The sequence below is a fragment of the Manis javanica genome, chromosome 3 (genome assembly GCF_040802235.1).
Source record: "Manis javanica isolate MJ-LG chromosome 3, MJ_LKY, whole genome shotgun sequence".
NCBI classification, from domain to species: Eukaryota; Metazoa; Chordata; class Mammalia; order Pholidota; family Manidae; genus Manis; species Manis javanica.
This window is the reverse complement of record NC_133158.1, coordinates 7,482,700-7,498,940: the sequence shown is the minus strand read 5'-3', so window position 1 is coordinate 7,498,940 and position 16,241 is coordinate 7,482,700. Positions and strand designations below refer to the sequence as shown.

General features: G+C 41.5%; 1 long non-coding RNA gene across 3 annotated transcripts in view; it reads right to left on the bottom strand.

Annotated features, from left to right (window-relative positions):
• Positions 1–16,223, bottom strand: part of LOC108394912 (uncharacterized) — a 28,792-nt gene extending 12,569 nt beyond the window's left edge. The window contains exons 1-4 of one of the 3 annotated variants that reach the window (XR_012128918.1): positions 15,851–16,223; positions 4,398–4,517; positions 3,243–3,688; positions 101–135 (exon numbers count right to left, since the gene is read on the bottom strand). This is a non-coding gene — a long non-coding RNA (uncharacterized lncRNA). The remainder of the gene's footprint in view (positions 1–100; positions 136–3,242; positions 3,689–4,397; positions 4,518–15,850) is intronic. The other 2 variants (XR_005061580.2, XR_001852543.3) reach the window with 2 other exon arrangements.
• Between the last annotated feature and the right edge of the window lie 18 nt (positions 16,224–16,241).

The following is a 16,241-nucleotide window of genomic DNA, read 5'->3' as shown; positions in this document are numbered from 1 at the left end:
TGAAATCTAGTTCTTTACTAGTTTAGGAGTAATAAAACAGTGACTAGGAATGAGAAAAGACTTACAAATGACAATGATTAAAGATCTGATGAGAGCTTACTGTAAGACAGTTGACAGAAGGAAATTCAGATATTTCTGTAACACAAAACATTCAGTTACAAAGTTTAGCATCATTCCCTTTGACAATGCTTTGCAGGTGATTAAGCAGGTAATTATATATCAGATAAATAAGCCAAATTAGCCAAATACTTTCTCCAATGAGAAAAAAGTTCCTCTAACATGTTCCAGGGGTCCTCTGGAAAATATCAGAGTTAACTAGAGGTAAAAGTACCTTTTTGAATTTGATTTTTTTTTGGCACTTGCTTAAATAGGATTATAGATTGCCATGAAGCAATACTTATCCATTTAACCAGAATGACAACAAAATACCTCAAAGGCAAATAAAGAAGGTTACACAGTTGTTAGCAAAGTTCAGCTTTTAGTCTTTTTAATATTAAGATCTCATTTTCTTAAATATTCCAACAACTCACTGAGACTTTAAGCATGAGAAACTGCTTTGATAAAACAGAGAACCCTTTGCAATCTTTCAATATTAAGAGCAGACTAACAGTTAAGAAAACTGTCTTTTTAACTGAAAATAAAATTATAATTTTGCTGTGTACTTGATACCGAGACTCATTTGCTTTAATTTTATATAGCATGACCATATTAAATCCTTCTAAAACTTTCTACAACCTTCTTTTTATTTAGAGTTCTCCCTCTAAATAAACAGTTGTACTTTAGAACAAAGTTACTTTCTATTATCAAAATATACATTCTTTAGCATGCAGAAATGTTTTCCTTATTACTTTAAGTAGTTTTAATTAGAACTTCAAACCATTAGGTACCTTAATTTTCAGTGAACACTGAGAAGCAGGCTATTGTAAACTGTTACACTAGCATTCTTTAGATTGACAAATTTATGAACATTTTATAATTTTTGTAACCATGAGCTTTACAACACAATTTCTCACTAAACACAAAGTATATCTTCTTAACTTAGCAAAACTTTAAGGTTTTAGGTTACCACAAAGACTCTCAGGCTGTGGTAGGTATACATACTGTAACACACAATTATTATTAAGAAGTTCACTTGCTACATTTAGTTTACTCATTCTTAACAACTATGCCAGACTACTTACAAAACCTTTACTGAATATTAGACAAAGTCAAGCCTCTAAGCATTTTATTCTTGAAAGATTTAGCAGATAACATCAACTTAAATGACTTTAGGTAAACTTAGGCAGTTGATAACTATAAGGACATGTCAGTTTCAGTTCAACTTAAATTAGCATTAATGCTTAATATTTTCCATTAGAATTCTGTGGAAGTTTTAGAATGCCCAATTTTCACAAGCGCTTGTCTTTAAATCAATTCCATTAATACCATCCGGAGGTAGAAAAATCTTTCATCTACACGCTTAGACACACGAACATACAGACTAAGACATAATGACTACAGTTAGCAACATTCTTCATAAAAAGAACATATACACAGACAGATAAAATGACACAGAGACTTGAGTTACTGATATCCAATTGCCTTTCCTTTTAGCTCATTTGACTGAAAGTATCTCAGTTTTCAAAAATACAACCTACAGGCGAGCACTTTATATAACTGGCTTAAGGTTTAGAGGGCCCCAGACTAACAGGGCAGATGAAGGCTCTGACCTCATAGGGACTGTGTATCTCCAGGTGGCTGGAAATGAAATGCAAGTACAATTCTAGCTCCAGTCATTTAAAGCCAGGCTGTATAACAGAAGATAAATTTCTTCTGTTTCAGGGAGTCTAGTTTAAAAACCTCTCAATTTTTGAAGATAATGAACCCAATAAGTAGAATAGATTTCCACCAAAATAATTTAGAAAACTAGTTCCACATTATAGTCTACGAGACTGTTGATTATTTTCCTTCCTGGCATTAAAATAAATATAGCTGCATAACTTTATTATGTACTTCTCTCAGGGGCCAAGCCTCTCCAATCAGAGACTTTGTATGGAGGCCAGGCTTGGGTGCAGAAGATAAAGCACTTTTTTCAGGGTCTGGGATCAAAATTGCTCCCAGTTCTTTAGAATGCATGCCAGAGGCGTGTCTGGCTTTAACCTTGAAGAGGATGCTCCCATCTGAAAGAGAGAGAGAGAGAAAGACGGGTATCCAGCACCTGGTCAGCCTCTCTCTCTGTGAGGGCATCTCCTCGCCTTGGAGCCTAGGTGACAGTGGTCAATCACCCCCTCTGCCAGGCTTACTGGATTTAACCACTCCTTACCAGCGTGGCCTGCACCTTGCCTTGATTCCCCTCTTGCCTTCCCACTAAGCAAGAGTCGCCTCGGAGCTCTGGATTTAGTGGGACCTTACCAGTGGGCTCCTACTTACACCTTTTGGGAGTTTCCCTAGTTTTCTCTGCACGAGCTTCCCTTGAGCACTCCCTGCCTGTCTGATAAGTGCAGGGACTGTGTGACTTCTTGCTGCCAGAGCTCTGATCTAAGTCACAAGCCTGTTTTGCTTTCCCGGGGCTGCAGAAAAGGAAATGCCTAGCCCCAGGACGACTGCCCCTAAGGAAAGGAGATCAACAGAATAGAGCCATTTGCATGTTGGTCTCACGTTTCAGCTTGATTACTTTACAGACATCATTTACATTACACAGGAGAAAGTGGTGCAGGCCTAAGAGGACTGCTTTGAATGGAGAGCAAGGGAGCTTTTTGCTAAGGCCAGAAATAAAATTCAGGGGCTGCCACGGACATATGGGGGGGGGGGCGGCCCTACACTCTCAAACACCAGTTTCTACCACTGCCTGGAAATTATCTTGCCAGTCACCCACTATAACAAATCTGATCGCTGAGACAAGAGGTCAGGGGTCATCTGCAACTCTCGCATAGGCAGCAGCCTAGCCAGAGGTTCACTCAGCGCCATCGGATCAATCAGCCAGAGCCGAGATCCAAGGATCACTGTCTACTAGTCCGGTCTGCCCTCAGAGTCCGCAGATTAGAAGAAAGTAGGAAATCGGCTCAGCCACTCCCCGACATTCCCATCCATCTGGAGGAGGGGGATCAAGGAGCAGCAGACACCGGGAAACCTTTCACCCGAGACTTAAGACTGGTAGCCGACGCTGATCATCTTTTAAGTGGCTAACGGGTGCCCAGACACATTTTTATGAGATAAAAGTACAGCACTTAGTTAGGAATAAGAGCGGAGCGTGGATCTCCTACCTTGTGGTGGTGAGCATCGGGTTCCGTGAGACTGATGAAGTTAGAAGGGAGTTAGAATGCCCCCTGCCTCACTGAGGCCAGGGCGGCCTGAAGAAGCAGGCTGGGAGTCAGAGGCAGAGAGAGACGCTCCTCACGGATACTCAATTGGGCTGTCGGGGTCTGATTCCAGACACGGGGGCCTTTGAGAAGCCGCTGAAGTGCAGCCTCAGCCTAGACTCTCACAGGTGCCCACAGCCTTCCTCAGTCCCTGGCATCCAAGGAGAGGCCTCCGAAAGCGAGCCCTGGCCTCCACTCAGCTGACATTCCCGGCTCCCAAGGGAGACAGGGGATCCACTGAGGGAGACGCAGGGGAACCAGTCGCTTGAGACTTTGAGATCGGCAACCAGGCTAGTTCCATTTAAGTGGCTGACAAGCGCCCGATGTTCTGTGCCACAGACAGCTTTCTTCTATAAGGACAGTGAGAGAAAAGGCAGGCTCGGATGCCGATACTCACCTCCGAAGTTATCCCGGATGAGCCCCCAAAGATGATGTCAGGGTTCTTGTTTGCAGAGCCGAAGAACGAGCTTCACAAACAGTCAAGGTAGGAGAGCGAGGTACAAGCTTTTATTTAGAGATAAAGTGAAAGGACAGAGCTCCCGGCTCATGCCAGGAGGGGACACCAGAGTCCCTATATACGCATTCTTAATGGCAAATGCTCTGAGTCTAGTTCAAGTTACTCTACATATTCAACATTAAAACTTTTCTATCTGATTAAGCTATTTATTTAACTACTGGTGTTGATGTACTTTTTTTTTTTTTGAGAGGGATCTCTCATATTTATTGATCAAATGGTGGTTAACAACAATAAAATTCTGTATAGGGGACTCAATGCACAATCATTAATCAACCCCAATCTCAACAGTCTCCAGTCTTCTGAAGCATAATGACGTACTTTTTTTTAAGTTATACATTCACTGTTATAACAGCTCATTTCTTCACAGATTCAGAGATAATGTGGTGAAATCTTATCCCCCTAAGTATAACAACTACACCTAGAATAAGCCTGGTGTTAATTCAGAGACATCTTCCAACCTGTGTTATAAAACGGGGTCTAAATGCATTAAACAGACTTTTAGTTAAAAAAAAAAATTAATCTAGTCAATTAATCACACTCACCATGTTTGGGATGCTACGAAGTGCCTGGAAATGGGGAGTTTCATCCATCCTTTAAAAGTTCAGGGTACAGCGTGTGGGTGAAGTTTTCTGAGCAACCTTTCCCTCTTTCAGCCTTTGCTGCTGTGAAGCCAAAATGTGGGCACTGAGTCTGCATTTTGCAACCCACAAAAAATGTGGCTAAGGCCAGAGAACAGACGTATTTACACTTTTGGAGGCCCCACTTGCATGAGTCACGTGACAGCGGCCCCAAAGGGAGTTTCTGCACCCTCTGCTGGTCGCGGATGCCAGTCAGTGGAGAGGGCGCCCTCCAGCGGTAAGTCTTGGGAACAAACACTGACACCTGGGAAAGAGACTGGGAATTCTGGGTGACCTTCCTTAACAGATACACCTCTAAAGCTTCCCAAAGCTAAATCCTATCTGTGCAGTACCAGAAATAACCTAATGGTCCGATGTGTGTGCGTGCACACACACACACACCCAAAAAAATCCCAGTATCTCTGGAAGAAGCAGGGAACTAGGAAGGTGCCCGCCTCCTGGAATGGGGACATCATTAGGGAGGTGGGGATGGGAGGAGACTCACTTTTCTCACTTTCCTTCTTCCCAAACTGATTATGAAAAGCTTTCACACATATAGAAAACTTGAAAGGAAACTGCAATGAATCCCCACATACCACTTAGGGATCCCACAACTGCTGCCATTGCCATATTCGCTTTATTTTTGCATTAATTTGCCTCGATTATTTGATGACAGACCCACATTTCACTATAAAATTTTATACCTTTGAATGTTGCACTGTGTATATAGAGTCCATCCAAATAAATTAGTAATAATACACACACGAGAGCAGTTGTGGGGGAGGATTAAATGAAATGAGATGTATGTAAACTACCTGGCACAGTGCCAGGCACAGGGTACCTGCTCAGTGAATGCAACTATGGTCATTCCCAGATTTCTCTTCATTTGCTTTTAGGTTCCACAGTCAACGCATTGCCTTTGATTTCACCCTAGGTAGGCAGCAGACAGGACAGGGCTGTTTTGGAGCTGTGAACAGGGCTCCAGAATGCTTAGTGACTCAGAGCTGGCCAGGTACCAAGGGGGCCCCCAGACTGTCCTGGCATCTGGGCCTTTTCCCACTCCAGCCCTCTTTCTACTTTTCCACACCTCTCTCTATTCTCAAAGGCTCCTGGTGGACCCAGGGCAGGAGGGATAGTAACCCTGTAGGAAGTGACAGCGCTCCAGTCACCCTGTTAGAAGCAGAGCGGGAAAGAGGCCCCCAGATGCCACGGTACAGAACCTTCTGGGCTGCTCCATGTAGGCACATGCCCACCTTTTTCCACAGACTGTCTTGTAATAAGGTTTACTATTTTCTGATATCAGCAAATGTACCATAAATATAATTCAGAATGTGGTAAAGAACAGAGATACGAACTGAGTCTCTAAATATATAGATCATATATGTAATTAATAATATACATAGATGCAATATAGTACTCATATATTAATGTATCTATAAATAATATATATTCATGTGAACTAGGTGTGTTATTGGAAATAACATAAATGTAAAATACAATTCAGTATGTGATATAAACCAAGTAGTTAAAAATTCTATGCTAACTAGGTCTCTCTCTCCACACACACATACACAACATATATAACACATGTACTACACATTATGTACATCATATATATATAATACATAGATGGTATGATAAATTGTTTAACTTATTTAGAGGCCTAGTTAACATTTCCAACTACTTGGTTTTTGCCACAGACTGAGTTACATTTGACCAGACTAGCCGTTTCCCCAGCCATGGGCCAAAAGTCCCATCTCTTATTTTCTAGGTAACCAGTCGAGTCACCACCTGCTCTGTTAGCCATGACCAACGTAACTCTGGGGCCTCAAGCCTCCTTGCCAACTGCCCATGAATCCAGAGTCTTACTCCAGACCCCGGGGATAGGGGAACTCACCTGCCCCACAAAGGCCCCGGTTTTCAGCTGTCCTGGCCCTGCTGCTGCCACACTGGGCAGCCGCGAAAGCAGGTCCCTGAAAGCCACGTGTGCTTCTCCAGTGCCAGGAGGCTGTTCCTCAGGGCCTGACATTTCTAGAGGAGAAGAGGCCCCTTTTTGTAGGGTTGCAGGGACCCGGATGCATTAGGTCTGGGTACCAGTTCACTCACTATGGAAAGACCCGCCAAGCCAACGAGTAAAACCCCGACAAGAATAACGTTTAGCATTCATGGGGCATTTACTGTGTCCTGTGCACTGTGCAAAATACTCTTGATACATTATTGCATTTAACTGTATTGTCTCAACCCCTCTACAAGGTAGGCATTGCTCCCTGGCCAGAGCTTTCCCCTTCTGGTGAGTTCCTCCTGGAAGATCTTAAGTCTAAAAAACTCAGTAACATTTAAATGACACTTACTATGTGGCAAACACCATCCTAAGCAGTTTTACAAACATTAACTCATTTAACCCTCCTAGTAGCTCTAGGAGGTAGGTACTGCTATTATCCCCATTTGAATACCAAAAAATCCATATGTTGAAACCTAATCCCCAGTGTGATGGTATTGGAGGTGGGGCCATTGGGAGATGAGGTCCTCACCAATGGGATTAGTACCTTAAAAGAGAGACCCCAGAGTGCCCCCTCTCCCCATCTGCCACATGAAGGCACTGGGACAACTGCAGATTACAAACTAGGAAGCCGGCTCTCACCAGACACCGATTCTTCTGGCACCTTAATCTTTGGACTTCCCAGCCTCCGGAACTCCAAACAAATGTCTGCTGTTTATAAGCTACCCAGTCTATGGTGTTTTGTTATAGCAGCCCAAATAGGTCAGAGAGCTGAGGAACAGATGCTATCAGTATTGAGCATGAGATCACACAGCTCGGAAGTGGCAAGACTGGGATGCTTGCACCTGCCTGTGGAAGTGTGGTACAGATCTCAGGGTGGGAACGTGCACAGTTGGCGGGAGTGTGGGGAAATAGGTGCTTTCAGACACTGCTTGTGGAGAGGGAAATTTGGAAATCAGTATGACACTACTGAACACAAGTTAAGAACATAGTTTCTTTGACCTTGAAATTCTTCCTCTAGAAATTATTCACAGATGGTTACATGAGTGTGCAAGGCATAGGTGCACACCACATTTGTAACAGTAAAGACTACAGGCCTAGGGCATGATGAAATAGGGCATCAGTTAAATGAATTATGATACAGCCACACTCTGGAACACTACACGGCTGTGAACGGTGAAGGGGGAAACTGATTTGCACTGAAGTGCAAAGTCCTCCAAAACACATTCCTAATGGAAAAGAAACAAAGCACGGGGCGGTATGTGTATCTTGAAATCTAACATTGAAGTTAAGGATGGCGTTCCAATGCTGTACTTCAGGGAGATTAAACACACGCCACCCTAGACACCACACTGCCTGCAGTTACGAATCCTTTTAATAACCATTTGCTGAGAAGCAAACGGTGGTGGGTGAATCAGTGAAAGAGACCAGAACCCAGAAGTCCACCTAACTGGTAGCAGTTCACGTTTTTTTTTCTTTCCAGTTCAGCCTGGTCTCAAAGGAAAGCTGCCCCATACCCAGAAGTATTCGTCAGGTGCGGCCAGAAAGAACACCAGGAGAAGCCCTCTTGTGACCTGAGGTGTGTGTAGTGTTTGGGGAGTGGGAGGTGGCGGAATGTCCCATTTGGGGTTTTGCTCTGCTTCTTTCTGTCCTCCCCTGCCCCTGCCCCAGCCCACCCGCAATGCTGGCGGCAGCGGCGGGTAGGGTAGGCAGGTGATTAAAACCCTGAGGACGGAGAAAGCCACCCAGAGGGGCTGTGGTTCCCAGAGCGTGGAGAGAGTCCCATCGCTTTATTTCTGCCCAGTCCTCCCTTGGTCCCGGATGCAGACACAGTGGTGGGAAGTACAGCACAGAGCAGGGAAACTAAAGGGCCGCTGAGAGGAGCTGAATTGTGTCCCCTCAGATTCAGAGTAAAGTCCGAAACCCCAGTACCTCAGAAGATGACTATTTGGAGACGGCCTTTAAAGAGGTAAGTAAGGTGAAATGAGGTCATCAGGGGGCCCTAATCCAATTTGGCCGATGTCCTTATGAGAAGAGGGGATTAGGACACAAACATGTGCACGCACAGAGGCAAGACCACGTAAGGTCACAGCAAGAAATTAACGAGAGGCTTCGTAGGGAACCGGCCCTGCAAGAACCCTGGTCGTGGACTTCAGCCTCCAGAACTGAGGAAATGCATTTCTGTGGTTGAAGCCCCCTCGGCTACAGTATTTTGTGATGGCAGCCCTAGCTTGCTCACACACCTATCATCCGGATGGGAGACTGGGAGCGGAGACTCAAGGGCGTCAGAAAATATTAGGGAGACCCTAGCGATGAGTGAGACCAAGAGAGACATCCCAGAAAGCTGCGTATGAACTCCTGGGCTCAGCCCACTGAGCCTGCACAGGCCGATCTGACCCTACACACCGTACCAGACTTGGCTAACTGAGATACAAGGTAGCACAACAGCCCAGGCCCCTGACTGACCACTAGGTGGCACCCACGTGCGCTGAGGGGAATAGCCCTACAAACGCTTTCAACTCAGGGGGCTGGAACCACACCCCACAGCAGGCCCCTTGACACCTGAAAGGGAACCTACCTCCTGGATCACCTGCGGACATTTTAAATAACACTCTAGCTCGGCAAAGAAATAAAGAGAAAAGACACAGGTCACTAATTTCAGGAATGAAAAAGGGGATATCACTAAAGACCCCATAGACTTTAAACATGAATCTTTAAAAGGTGAACAAATCAATATATATAAATGTAACTGAGATGAAATGGACCTAGTCCTCGAAAAATACAACCAACCACAATTCTCCCGGGAACACATAACTTAAAGAACCCTGTTTATTAAATAAACGGAATTTCTAGTCAAAACCTCCTCAAAAAAGACATCTCCAGATGACTTTGGTTACAAATTCTATCAAACGTTTAAAGAAGAAATAAAACCAGTTCCACACAATCTCTTCCAGAAAATAGAAGAGGAGGAACACTTATTCTGATTTTTTTCACTTAATATTATAATTTTTCCCCTTACTATATTATATATTCTATAATATATAAAAATAATATATAATAAACATTTTTGCACATTTAATATACTTTGAAAATTATATTTTAGTTATGCAATATTTCAATGTCTGCTATATCCTAATAAAGCCAAGAATTTTCCCAGACATTTAAGCAGTTGAAAAATGTTCAGTATTACATGAATCTTTTTATATAAATTAATCAGAAGCAACCAAGATTAAGATAAATCCCTATAAGTAGAATAACTAAGCAAAATTATATATATATAAAATATATATATAAACATGTATTTATAAGTAGTATTTTTATTACATATATTTATATATAATAGGCTTACATACTAACATATCTAAACTTATTTTTATATAATTATTACACTTAAATATATTAATATATTTATTTGAAGGTCCCTGATATCTAACAAACTGCTTCCCAAAACATTAGAATAATTAACACTATGTCTGAGTGTCCTTTCTCTGAACCCCTACCAGTACTGGATATACTTTGTTAAATATTTAATATAATCTGAAGTGCCAAGAATTGGGGTCTCATAAAATCAAAGGCCAAGAAATGCTTTGATTTCTATTCCTTTGGGTATTAGTGAAGTCAGATATATTTCATGTTTCCTAGTTTTTCTACTCCTTTGTGAAGTACCTATTCATGTCTTTACCCATTGAGCATTTTTGTAGGATTTTTTTTCCATTGGGGTTTCAGTGTTCTCTCATCACTCTTTAGGAATTCTTTATATATTACATATTTATATAAATATATTGCTGTATTTACAGCAAAGATTTTTCCCTGTATACTATTTGGCTCGTAATTTTTGTTTATTTTTTCATTATTAAAAATTCCAATTATATAAAAGGTATAAAAAGAAAAGCAAAACATTCTATTAGTCACATGCTACCACTACCCCACATAGTCTCTATTCACAATTTCTTATAAATTCTCTTAAAACACTTCTTTATAGTTATACATATTTATTCTCACATTTTATTTGAACAAATCGGATTTCATTTTTTGCATTTCATATCTTACCGTGCTTGGAGTTTCTTTCCAATAAGTTACATATGATACATATGTTTATCAGTAGATGTGGGTCTGCTTCTTTCCCGTATTTCTTCTAATAGAAGAATCGCATTCCACGGAGATGTAATGTGCTTCACTAAACCGGTTCTCAACTGGTGGCTATGTGGGTACCTCTGGGTTCTTTGCTATTCCTGCTTTTTTAAAACCTTTATCCAATATTCACTCACATATTATATTTCCGTATAAGGCTTCCCACTATATCTTTCTGTAAGCTGTGAGGAAAGATAAGATCATTTTCATAAAAATGTGTTTATAAGATATCATAGAAACTGGAGGCATTACTGTTCATAAAATAATAATAATGACTAGTTCCTAGAGACAAAGTATGTTTTCTCTGCTTCTTGCTGAAGGTGACAGAGGGAAAGTTTCATTCCCTGGGACTTTCCATGGGAAGTTTGAGTTCTGTTGTGATCATCTTGTAAAAAGAGGCTGACAGACAATATACATACAGAAAGATGCTCAACATTGTTGGTCATCAAGGAAATAAAAGTTAAAGCCACATGAGATATAAATACACACCTACCAAAATAGTAAAGCTTTAAAAATTGATATCAACAAACATTGGTAAAGATTTGGAGGAACTGAACTTGCTCACTCTGGTGGGAGGAGTACAAAATGGTACCAACCACTTTTGAGAACTGTTTGGCAATGTCTTGTCAAGATAAACATACACCTGCTCCATGACCCAGAGTTTTACCCCAAGAGAAATGGAAACACATGGAATCTCAAAGGACCCCCAAAGGGCCAAAACAATCTTGAAAAAGAAGAACAATGCTGGAGGACTCACAAGAGCTGATTTCAAAACTCACTACAAAGCTACAGTAATCAAAATGGTTTGGTACTGGATTAAAGATAGATCTGGAGACAAGTGAAATAAACTAGAAAGCTCAGAAATAAACTCTCCCATATATGGTCAAATAATCCTCAACAAGTCAATAGGGAAAGGATAATCTTTTCAACAAATGGTACTGGGTAAATTGGATATCTACATGCCAAAGAATGAAATTGAACCCTTACTTTACACCATATACAAAAATTAACTCAAAATGGATCAAAGACCTAAACAGAGCTGAAACTATAAAACTCTTAGAAGAAAATATAGGAGGAAAACTTCATGACATTGGATTTAGAGATGATTTCTTTATATATGTTGAAATCAGAAACAAACAGAACAACTTGAAAATTCCCTGAGCAAACAAAACCAGTTTAGTCATACAAACCACACTTAATTTAGCTTATTTTGCAAGGCTAACTTGATCGGATCATCTTGCTTGTGCCTCTGGAAATGATAAAGCAAAACTTTAACTGTTTCCCAAGGTTGATAGTAGGTAACCACTGGTAATTATAATGTTGTAACCAATCATTGTGAAGAATAAACTGTCTCTGCTTTCTCACTATATAAGCTGCTTTATGACAAATGCCCCTGTGCCTGATGTCATGTTCTGCCTTGAGTGATCCTGGTTTGCAAACTGTCTTTTTGGTACGTGCACAATAAATTTTTACTAATTACCACTTCAACAATTAATTGATTTTACTTTGCCTTTTTTTGAACCTCTCACAGATATAATACCAAAAGCACTGGTAACCACAGAAAAAGATGAATTGGACTTCACCAAAATTAAAAACTTTCATGCAAGAAAGGACACTATCAACAGAGTGGAAAAGGCAACCCAAGGATTGGGAGAAAATATTTGCAAACCCCATATCTGATAAGGGATTAATATCTAAAATAAATACAGAGCCCCTACAACTCAACAGCAAAAAACAAACAACTCAGTTGAAGAAAAGGGCAGACGACTTGAATGACCATTTCTCCAAACAGCACAAGAAAAGATGATTGATATCACTAATCGTTAGAGAAAGGCAAATCAAAAACCATGATAAACACCACTTCATATATATTAGGATGGCTATTATCAATAAAATAGAATAAAAAGTGAGGTGAGAATGTGGAGAAATGGGAACCCTTGCACACTGCTGGTAGGAATGTAAAATGGTGTAGCTGCTGTGAAAAACAGAACTACACCTGCTCCATGACCCAGAGTTTTACCCCAAGAGAAATGGAAACACATGGAATCTCAAAGGACCCCCAAAGGGCCAAAACAATCTTAAGAAAGAACAATGCTAGAGGACTCATAGGAGTCCTCTCAAAAAATTAATCATAGAAATAACATGTGATCCAGCAATGCCACTTCTAGGTAGAGACCCAAGAAAATTGAAAGCACGGACTCAAACAGCTATTTGGACATTAATGTTGATAGCAGCCTTATTCACAAATCCAAAAAGTGGGAACAACCCATAAAACCATCAATAGATGAATGGATAAACAAAATGGGGCATATCCCTACAATGGAATGCCTTAGGAATTCCTCAGCCTTAGGAAGGAATGAAATTCTGATAAAAGCTACAGCATGATGAACCTTGAAGACATTATGCTAAGTGTAATAAGCCAGTTACAAAAGTACAAATACTGTATGATTCTACTTCTATTAGTAGTCCGGATCAGCAGTCCTTCTATCAGAGTAGTCCAGTTTATAGACAGAAAGTAGAGAATGGTGGTTGCTACAGGAGGGAGAGTTATTATTTAATAGACATAAAATTTCCTTTGGGAAAAAAGTTCTGGTAGTTGAACCACGGTGTGAATGCATAGAATGCCACTGACCTGAACACTTAAAACTGGTTAAAAAAGGAAATGCTATGTTTTGCTTATTTCACCACAATAAAACACAATTTAATTAGAATATGAGCAAAAGACTTGAGCAGACACTTCACCAGAGATGCATGGCAAGTAAGCACATGAAAAGATGTTCAAGGTCATTAACCCCTAGAGAAATGCAAATTAAAGTCACTGAACAGTAGAGGGATCCCATGACACATCTATGAGAATCACTAAACTAAAAAATATTGACATTAGCACAAGCTGGCACAGACCCAAAGCAAGTGGATGTCTCGTACATTGCTAGAAGAAATGTAAAATGGCACAGCCCCTGGAAAAACACTTGGGCATTTTCTTAAAAGTTAAAGCTACACCTACCCTACAATTATACCATTGGGTTTTTACCTAAAAAAAAATGAAAGCTTATGTTCAGACAAAAGCCTATAAACCAACGTCCACAGCAGCTTTATTGGTAATAACTAAAACTGGATACAACCGAAACATCCTTCAACGGGTGAATGGATAAACTAACCTAGCCAAACAGCTGTTCAGTGACAAAAAGGAATGAAATGTTGCTACACCCAGCAACTGGAGTGGATCTCAAGGGCATCAAGCTGAGTGACAACAGGCAATCTCAGAGTCACATACTGTATAATTCCCTGTATAAAACATTCTTGAAATAACAAATTACAGTGACTGAGAACAGTAAGTGGTTGCCAGGAGTCAGGGATGGAGGAGGGTGTGTGATGAGGTAACATGAGTTTCTTTGTGCTGATGGTCCAATTCAATATTCTGATTGTAGTGGGGGTTACATAAATCTGTCCATGTGATAAAAGTTCTACAGTGCTACTGACACACACACACACACACACACACACACACACACACACACACTCCAAAGCATGCATATAGAAACTGACAAAAGCTAAATAAAGTCTCTACCTGAGTTAACAGTATGGTACCGATGCCAATTTTAGGGTTTTGACAAGGTACTACTGTTACATAAGATATTATCATTAGGCAAAGCTGGACGAAAAGTACGTGGAAACCATGTACTAAAAAAAAAAAAGTTTTTTTCTTGCAACTTCTTGTAAATCTTAAAAGTTTTTCACAAGAAAAAATTGAAAGAAAAATAGAGAAGTAAACTACTCTGATACACTTAACAAGATGGATGAACCTCAAAAGCATTCTGCTGAGCTGAAGAAGCCAGATGCACAAGAGAACACATCCTGTAGTTCCCTTTATTTTAAGTTCTACAACAGCCTAAAATATGATGATGGACATCAGACTGTGGCTGCCTGAGGAAATGATGTGTAGGGAATCACCCGAGGAGACATGAGGGAACGTTCTGGGGTGGTGGAAATGCATACTTCACTGTGTTTGTTATTCCCAAAAAGGCAGGGGGAGTAGAAAGTTTCTTTAATAAACCTTGCTTGTCATGACAAAAAGAAAAGAAAGCTGGTCAAGCCCGTAGAGACGGAAAATTCTGGAGAAAGGACTTTCTGATGACTGACAACCAAAAGGAACTTGAGGACAATGTTCCTGTAACTTTGGAAAGATTTAATTCCATGACAGAGAAGTGGTCTAGTTGGCCAGTGGGCACTTTCCAATCCCTTTCTGTAAAACCTAGTGAGCCTGTATGAATGTAAACTGATTTTGAAGAGATTAAAGGATTGAAAATTCAGCATTTTTATCTGCTGTGTCTTTCATACAGAAAATTGTGCCTAGCTTTTCCAAACTGGCCATCTTATAGAGTTTGAAAAGAAAGCACTTGTATTTATGAAGATATCTTAGGTGTCTGAAATATCCACGGTCATTATTTCAAAAGAAAATTCTCAGCCTAGGCCAGCTGTGTTCTATGGAGTTGAATTGCCTTCCTGACTGAGCTACCCAGACTGGCTGCACAGCCTGGGTGTTCCCGGCTCATTGGGACCTCTGTGTAAATATGGTCCAGGAAATGGTCCTTTTTATCTAGACCACAGTCCAGATTCTGGCTTCTTTGGGTCATTGCTCCTTCACCTTGAGATCTGCTTTTGCTTTGTAATCCCATATTCTGAAGTACTTCAGTGCTTTATGGTGGAAGAGCTGATGCACATTTTCATTCTAAGCAGAACCCAAGAATTTCTGAGTACTCTCCTCTCAACATCAGGAGTTTTGTCAGGGACGCTGTGGGTGTTTGGGAAGTGCTGGGGTTTCCTCCCAAGGACTGCAAGGACTGGATGATAGCACTCAGGTAGGGGGGATTTGAAAGGTCTTCATCCCATGCCCTGGAGGCCATCTCATAGAAGGGTTTTGTTTGGAAGGTCTTGGGGACAAGTGGGGACTAATCAGTGGTCCCACCGGACCCCAATCTCACTGAGACCAATGAGATTAAGCTTCCAGAGGCTGCCCTGGTCCGGTGTAAATGCAAGTTGTTTTAACTTCTTCCCAGGCCGGATCCCAACTTCTGCTTTAGAAGGCAGTGGAAAAAGACTACCCCTTACAGTCAGACAGTCCTAAATTCAAATCCCGGCTCATTTAACCAATCTTTGCTTCAGTTTACCCGTCTACTAAATGGAGGTAATTAACCCGAACTACCTGAGAGGGTTCCTGTGAGAACTAAATCAGCTATAGCGCACTTACCACAATGCCCGGCACACAGTAGGCGCTTTGTGCGTCAGTGACAGCTCTTGTTTGCATTCTAAGAGCTGTTGCATCCAACAGGCCGCGATGTCCAGGGAAAACTAGGCCAGCTCAGTAGGTGGCAAGTTCCCCGTCACTAGACTGTGCAAGCTACTTGGTGCCCAAGGGCTTTAGGAGCCTGCAGCAGGCTGGACTCTTAAGGCCCTCCAGCCTCGAGTCATGTTCCTGAGTCTGACTCTTGATCCCCGCGCCTGAAGCACCACCACCGGGAGGTGTTCCCAGGCGTGCACACGCGTGTCAGCAGCCACCCGCTCCAGGGAACTGGACCCGCCTGAGCCACGGCACGACCCACGAACCTCCCCGGTCCCTCGCCCCTAGGTGTAGGCGGGGC